This window comes from Paramacrobiotus metropolitanus, unplaced genomic scaffold, assembly GCF_019649055.1.
Source record: "Paramacrobiotus metropolitanus isolate TYO unplaced genomic scaffold, Prichtersi_v1.0 Parri_scaffold0000035, whole genome shotgun sequence".
NCBI lineage: Eukaryota > Metazoa > Tardigrada > Eutardigrada > Parachela > Macrobiotidae > Paramacrobiotus > Paramacrobiotus metropolitanus.
The window spans coordinates 998660-1007163 of record NW_026570255.1 but is presented as its reverse complement, the minus strand read 5'-3'; positions in this window follow the sequence as shown (position 1 = coordinate 1007163).

The following is an 8504-nucleotide window of genomic DNA, read 5'->3' as shown; positions in this document are numbered from 1 at the left end:
ATGATGCGCGCCATCGGGTCGAGGCGGTCAAAAGAAGTCGCCAAGGAAAAGGTCGCGGCCCGCGAGAAGTTGACCCGGGAAAGGTCATGGCAGTTGATCCCACGGAACCGATTGACCGGACCTCTGACCAAAACCAACCGAGAAGTAATAAGAAGCGCCCGCCAAGAGACGGCGAGGAGGAGGATTCAAATGAAATGGAATAGTATCGATCGGTAGGATCACACTATTAAAAGGGCGTCTACGGCAATTGTCGGTACGTCACAAGAATGAAAAATGGTGTTGTATAAGGGCGACGTGACATATTAACATTAATGCATTTGTGTATTGTTGTTTGCAGCGTTTATAGCACAGAATTGCCTGAAAGAAACCATGTGGAGCATTTAATGGGGTTTAAATTGATTCGGTCTCTAAAGCCGGCCCCAAGGGAGTTGTTACGGCAGCTAGCCGGCTCTCTCGTCTTTGCGACTCAGTGTTATAAATTGGCAAGAGAAACTACGGTAATCAAGCCGGATCTCTTGAATACAAAAGTGGGCCACAAGCGGCGAAAAAGAGAAAGACAACAGGTGGAATTTAAATGGGGTGAACTTAATGCGGCAGCCAGCCGGCCTCATTAGAGTTGCTACGGTAAACTATGCCGGCCATCTCTCCAAGCGATTCAGTGTCAGAACTTAACGAGAGAAACTACGGAAATTTAGCCGGATCTCTCGAGACGAAGACTAGCTACAAGCGGCGAACAAGAGTGAAAGATGTTATGTGGAAATTCATGGGGTAAATTTAATGCGGTAGTCAGCCGGCCCCATCAGAGATGTTACGGTAAACCTTGCCGGCACTCTGGCCGCTCGAGGCATATTGAAGTTGGATGTGCGACGAAAAGGTCAAATCGTAATCTTTACCAGGGAGGCAAGCAAAGAAGTGCTTGAAGGCCGCAGAAAATTGGCTAAGTTCCTCCATGACCTTTAATCGAAGTTTGAAGAGAAGTTGGATGACCTTTGGGATCATTACCGCCCAAGAGAGTCACCGTATGGGAATTCAAGTCGTATGACCTTTTTGGGACCATTAACCCAAAACGAGTCGCACATCCCGGATTATCTTCACAGAAAGATGACTTTATCAGGGAGGAAGCGAACTACGCTTGTCTATAAGACGTCCCTCCATGACCTTTATGGATCTCATTTGAAAGTCGTACAATTGATACGCACCATATTCCAAAGATGAAGCAGTATTCCTAAGTCGTACTTGATACGCAGTCGATTCTCAAGCGGATTGTGATGAAAAGTCGCATTATGGATGCGCGGAATTGCTCAACAGAGCGGAATGGGCCAAAAATGTGGAAAACGGTGGACAGGACCTGTGACCTTTACGAGTCAGAAATGGAGGATCCTAGTCTACATTTGGATTAATCCTTTTTTGATCTGTTTTGTATTAGAGTTGATATGGAATAGTATTTTGATACAGATCTCTTTAATTCACATTGTGCATTTGGAATTGATGTGATAAAATGGATAAGAGAATTTGATGTTTTTGAGCACGCACAGACAGCGGCGACCTTCGTCTTCTTCGTGGATTCCGGAGGATGCTGAGCCTCGACGGAGCTCGGCATCCCACCCAGAGGCATGTGAGCGGGGTTCACTAGCGTTCACACTCGTGACGCTACTCGCCATGGATTACGTGTCTGTGTTGTGTCTCGCCTCTGATTGGCTTGAGTTGTGTTAGTGGGCGCGGCATAGCACGTGCTGCACAGTGATGCACACTGTAGAATTGGCTCTACGATTTTACGATCGAGCTGCGCCGATCATTGTTGATTTTCTGTGCTGCAGAATTGTCAATATTAAAAAGTTAGCAAGTGGCGGTGCGACGTTTTGTGTTTCCGCATAGCTCGCAATCCAGATCGCCTTGCTCGCTCCACAGGATCTATCCCGTTTAGGTCTCTGTCTCTGGATCCATTTAGGATCTAGCTTTAGAGTAGCATTGCCCGGGATTTTCACTGCCTTTCACTAGACTGTAAAGGTCGTGTTGCGACGATCGGCAATCCAGACCTTTCTTTTCTACACCGAGCGAGTTATTGACGTCCCCAGAAAAATGGTCCGGTTTAATTGCGTGAAAGTTCTGGGCGACGATGGGTTCTTGCGTTTCGGCCGCGTCGTGGACGTGGCCGACAGCGGCCTCTTCGTCGACCTTCTCTGTCCCCATCGGCACCGCGAATTGTTCCCTTTCGGTAGCGTCTTTTATTACTGTCCGATCAACGAATGCGAACTGGTCAAGATTCAGAAGCAGAGTGAGAAAGTTCCCGTGCAAGTGCTGGTACCGGAGACCCCATCGGGTCCGTGGATTTGGCTGGACGCTGAACTGATCAAAGTGGGCGACGGTCAGAGGAATCTGTACTGCGGGGCAGTCATTGTACAGTGGAGAAATCCAGACAGTGAAGTTCCGTGCACCGATATCGTCCCCATTGAGCGACTGCGCTGGCCGATTGACTCTGTCGAACGTCGCCAGGGTGAATGCGTTGAACCAGGGACGTTTGTCCGGTGCAGCGTGCCCCTGGATAAGGAGTTAAGCCTCCTTTCGTCAGAAGAGGTCGACGCGCTGATCCGGGAGTGGAATTTGTACTACGGTCGGCAGGAGTCCAGAGTCTCTATGGTTGACCACGTCGGCGGCCAGTTACGTATTCTGTGCAGTCTTAAGCATTGGAAAAGCTGCTATGCAAACGACCAACGATTCCAGGTAACAAACATCCATGTAATCATTGCTGTACAAATTAGCCAAAAGTAAAAAAAATAGCCAACCGTACAAATTAGCCAACCGGTCAATGAATTACATTGGATGTCAATTCATTGACCTCAGTTCTGCTTACCGGCAATTTGCTGACCGACATATTATTGATTCCAACAACCTTCTGACCGACAAATCGCTTTTCGACTATTTTGCTGACTGAATTTTTGCACAATTATTTTCTGGATCGACAACTTCTGGTTTCAAGGGTTCTTAGATTTTTGGGTGTTTTCTTGGTTTCTTATATATTCTTTTGCTCGGTAATGCTTGATATCGACTGTTTCTAATTCTTTCTTATATTTATTTATGCTTTCTTTATTCTTATCCATTCTGATATTTCGTTTAAAATTTTAAGTTTCATTATATTTTCTTAAGGGATTTGGCCCGGTACATAATACCATATTCGGGCACATACACGGGAACTTTCGCTGTCGCGCACTCATAAACACTTTTTTGCATTGCTTTATGGCATTTTGGAGCCAAAGGATTTGTATACGTGGGCGTGAAATCCGTTTGCGTGGGCAACATCGGGTTCGGGAGTTAGTAGTGAAATAAAATTTCATAAGTTTAAACGCGCGGAGGTGTACCAAAAGTCTCATTATGAACCGATGCTCTTCAAATTTGCACGAAAACGCACATTAGTGTGAAGATCGTTTTGGCACCGAACCAGCTTTCTACCATTTTTTTTCAAATTTTAAATCAATTTTTAAAACCTTTGAAATTCATTTGCAAATTTTAAAAAAATGGTAGAAAGCTGGTTCGGTACCAAAATGATGTTAAGGGCCAAATCCCTTAAGTTAACAGATTGTCGTCAGTAAAATACCGGGCTTAGCAAACTGTCATTCAGCAAGTTAGCGATCATCAAATTATCGGGTAACCATTTAATCGGTCAGCAGACTGACGATTTGTCATGCGGTCTGCAGAAGGTCTTGGCTGATATCCGGTTTTACCTGCTGACCTGCTGCTTACCTGCGGATGGCATAAGACCAATCAAAATCCGCATTCCATTCGGGCGGATGCGCAACTGTCGTCGCTTGACGGTCGCCGACTGGTGGGACATGATTGAACAGGGCTGTCCACTGCTGGACGACAAACAAAGGGACGTTGTGACCGATGCGATCAAGAAACGTTATGAAAATTGCCGTTTGCACAAGCAGCTGTATTGGGTACAGATGGTTATTAATAGAAGTATAAATTTTTGATATAAACGTACAAAAGTGGCAGAATGTCTTTGCCAAGAGTGCTTGACTGAGAGCAGCTGTACTGTTACCTGTCATTTCTCCTTTTTGTGTATTTGAATATTATGCTATAAGTGTACCGTTTTACAGATTGCACGTATACGTCAGAGTCAGGATCCGAGAGAAACTTCCAGCTATTTAAAACCGTTTCCTGCTGGGGATGATCCCTTGGAGTTCGTGGAAGTGGAGCGGCTGTCACGAATGGCGCAGTATCTTATGTATCGCGCGGTAATTAAGGACATATTCACTACCGAGGTGGTCTGGTCAAGTTCGTAAGTTACCACACATCGGGCTGACTTTCAGCTGAAATTTGCACTGACTGAAGCATAAAACATGGCTTGTTTTCTTTAACTTATGATTTGTGGAACTGGTGTTAGAATTTATATTATGAGATTATTATAGTCACGGGAACAGAAACCGGAAGCGTCGCACACACTAGTGTCAGTTCTGTTATGTTCTGTTCATCAACGTTATACAAGCAGGTTTCTTATATAGCACTAGGTACATTCACGATATTAGTAAGTTACTGCACCTAAACATCTGATAAACAAGGGGATTGGTGACCTGGGTGCACCGTACACTCATAGATCAGCTAGTAAGACAATGGTCATAGTTCACAAGTACATGACATATCATGAGTGTATATTATATTGGTAATATAGTTTCTAACAACTGGTTTGGGATCGAATTAACTAACTAATAATGATGTAACAAAAATGTGCGAGGTTTGATTGGCGTTAATCCTATTATTCCTTCAAAACTTGATGATTTTTCCTGTTGATACTTGTTTGCTTTATATGCGACGGCAATGTACAGGTTTAAAGCAATCAATGTTCTTTGTATTTAAGAGTAGGGGTAAGACTGGGCGTATACACTGTATTCGTAGCACGCTTAATTGATATGTAGCAAAAAATAAATGAATGGTAAGACTGTCTAATCTGTGCATTAGAGCTGGGCATCGGATAAGGTTTCATTATCCTTATCCTATAATAAGCAGGGCGCTATCCACTGGAAACCGAGAAACGACTGAAAAAGGCGCCGGTGGGGGAATCGAACCCCGGCTACGTCGTTAGATCCGCGTAGGCAGTACCACGCCGCAATACGTTGAAATCATTCGAAAGATTTTGTCGCTGTACGTGAGCCGCTGCTCTCCTCACACTATCCTACACTTTTTAAAATTATCCTTATCCGACCGTTTATCCGAATTTTTTTATTTCTTTATACTTGTACTTATCCTATCCTTATCCGACACTCGGATATCCTAGTACAGTATAACCGGATAATTGTCCAAAATAACAATTTTTTAACAAAAACGAAAAATTCAGACTCGACATTCAGCGCATAGTTCCTTAACTTAAAAAAGGTTAATGACGACAAAGTTATCGATTAAGTTACATCGCCGCCATTAATATACCGCGTCAAAAGGATTTTCTCCTTAACAATAACAAAAGAATTCGGGCTTATTGAGTAAATGGCACAACCAACGTTTTCCAGCATAAAAAAACAGTTGTTCAAGACTTTTAAGAAACATGAGGTCATCCAGCTTCTCAGACTTTAACTGATTTCGGCGGTCATCCATGACGAAGCCAGCTAAACTGAACATCGTTCACAAGAAGTAAGGGTTGCATGACCGGCAGAATGCGGTTCGCCAGAGCGGACAAGTCAGGTACATGTACCTTTATTCGTGTTTACATCGCGACATAACGGTCATGACTTATATCACTACCGCCGGCACTGCATAATCAAGAATTTAAAAAAACAACCAAAATCACTATATTCAAACAACTTTATTCTTGCCCGGTTAAGTTCCTAAAAACAACCGCATTGCCTTTTACAAAGACAAGGCTAATACGTGGATCTCCCAGTTATTCTGCTTTCGCCGGATCTCTCCTCAATTTTATGTCCAAAAAAGGTGACCATTTCTCTGTCTGCTTCGCCGAGCGCTCGAAGGGCTTCCACAGCAAAAGGGCAACCCATCAACAATATTTAATAGTACTGAATTATGCCGACGTCTCCGCCAATTTCTGCGTCAACGGTCGATTGTGAAAATCTTTTTGAAGAACATAAAACATGCCCTAACGATGAGACATCAGCCAATTAAGTCACCAGACAACAGCGATGTTCCATTACTATTGGAAGAGCAATGGCTACCTAGAATTCAACTGCCATCCGCATAATCTTGACCTTGTATGGATTGCGCGGCTACCCGGATGAACAGCGCCGCAAATGCGGATTCCGATACAGTGTCATGAGCAGAATCCTGGCGATGTGATGCTTAATCAATTATAAGACGTGGGCAGAACATCACCATTCCGTGTTGATTTTTAGTTTCAGTCGGTTAGGAATTTACTGTATTTCACAGTTTACCGTAGTCTTGCCCGGGATTTTCACTCCCTTTCCCTTGAATGTAGAGGTCGTGTTGCGACGATCGGCAAGCCAGATCTTTTTTTTCTACACCGAGCCCGTTGTCGAGGTCCCCAGAGAAATGGTCCGCTTTAATTGCGTGAATGTTCTGTGCGACGATGAATACTTGCGTTTCGGCCGCGTCGTGGACGTGGCCGACACCGGACTCTTCGTCGACCTTCTCTGTCCCCATCGTCACCCCGAATTGTTCCCATTCGGTATCGTCTTTTATTACTGTCCGATCAGCGAATGCGAACTGGTCAAGATGCAGAAGCAGAGTGAGAAAGTTCCCGTGCAAGTGCTGGTACCGGAGACCCCATCGGGTCCGTGGATTTGGCTGGACGCTGAACTGATCAAAGTGGGCGACGGTCAGAGGAATCTGTACTGCGGGGCAGTCATTGTACAGTGGAGAAATCCAGACAGTGAAGTTCCGTGCACCGATATCGTCCCCATTGAGCGACTTCGCTTGCCGAAGAAGTCCGCCGAACGTAGCCAGGGGGGATGCGTCCAACCAGGGACGTTTGTCCGGTGCAGCTTGCCGCTGGATAAGGAATTAAGTTTCATTTCCTCGGAAGAGGTCGACGCGCTGATCCGGGAGTGGAATTTGTACTACGGTCGGCTGGAGACCAGAGTCTCTACGGTGGACAATGTGGGCGGCCAGTTACGTATACTGTGCAGTCTTAAGCAGTGGAGAAGCTGCGATGAAAACGACCAAAGATTCCAGGTAAGAAACACCCAAGTAATCTTTGCTTTAAAAATTGAAATTGGCGAACAATTTCCTGACCGACATATTACTGATTCACACAACTTGCTGACCGACAAATCGCTTTTCGACTATTTTGCTGCCTGACGTTTTGCGAAATTATTTCTTAATCAACAAATTACGCATCGGCATATGTAGTTTCAAAGGTACATAGGTTTTTGGGTGTTTTCTTAGTTTATCTTTTTTTCTCGTTTTTTCTTTTGCTCTGCTTTGGTATTGACTGTTTCTAATTCTTTCTTATAACATTTCTTTTATGTTTTCATTATTCTTATGCCTGTCTTATGTTTTATTATGTTTTCTTAAGTTAACATATTGTCGTCAGCAAGATATCGGGGCTCAGAAAACTGTCGTTCAGCGAGTTAGGGATCATCGAATTGTCGTTGCAATAAATTATCGGGCAAACATTTTATCGGTCAGCAAATTGTCGGTCTGCCATGGCGGACGGGTGTTCAGCTGGCTTCGCTGAAAACACTGTCGATTATCTGGTGTTGTGTGGTCTGTAGAAGGTCTTGGCTGATATTCGGTTTTACCTGCTCTGCGGCTTACCATTACCGAATAAACCGGTGGAAATGGCCGACAGCAGTATGTTGCCGGTGGAAATATGGATGACCGTGCTGTCCCATTTGGACACTGTGACGCAACATAAACTGCGCATCGTCTCGGCGACATGGAACCGTATCATCACCTCACCGACGCTAACCTCAACGCTGGTGATTACTAGCCGTACACGCGACACGTACTGGCGTTCCCTTATCGCATCGGTTTTCTACAAATGCCTGTGCGTCAACACTCAGTACCTTCTCGTGGCCGACCACAAGGGAGTTCTCGACATGGAAGATATGTTCGCAGTGCTCGGCATGCTGCGGCACACCGGAGCTCCATTGCGGACGGTGAGCATCACCGGATTTACTTGGCGTCTCTTGATCAACGGCGCTCCCGATCCCGTGATAGAGGATCACTGTGGGCTACATCGGATAGATGTGGATAAAGACCAGGCGATAGTAAAGAAGAAGGACCGCTGCTATGGTCGTCTGCAGGATTTTGTGGAATTGTGCGGTAGTTTGCCGTGTGACGCCATCCGTATGGCGGACTGTACTGCCCAGCTGGTGTGCTTGATCGGTGAGCCAGCCAGGGCACCAAAGTTGTCGGTGAAGATCCCGACGGTGTGTATGAAACACGATAGCGGTTTCGGGTGTGAACTGTGGACCGCGTTAGAGGCGGCGCTGCCTGCGCTGAGAGGGACGAACCGTAAGCAGCTCTCGCAGCGTTTAACACGGCTAGTCAGACCGCGGGCTGCGCGGCATAGGGAGGCCATCTTCGTCTGCAAGGTA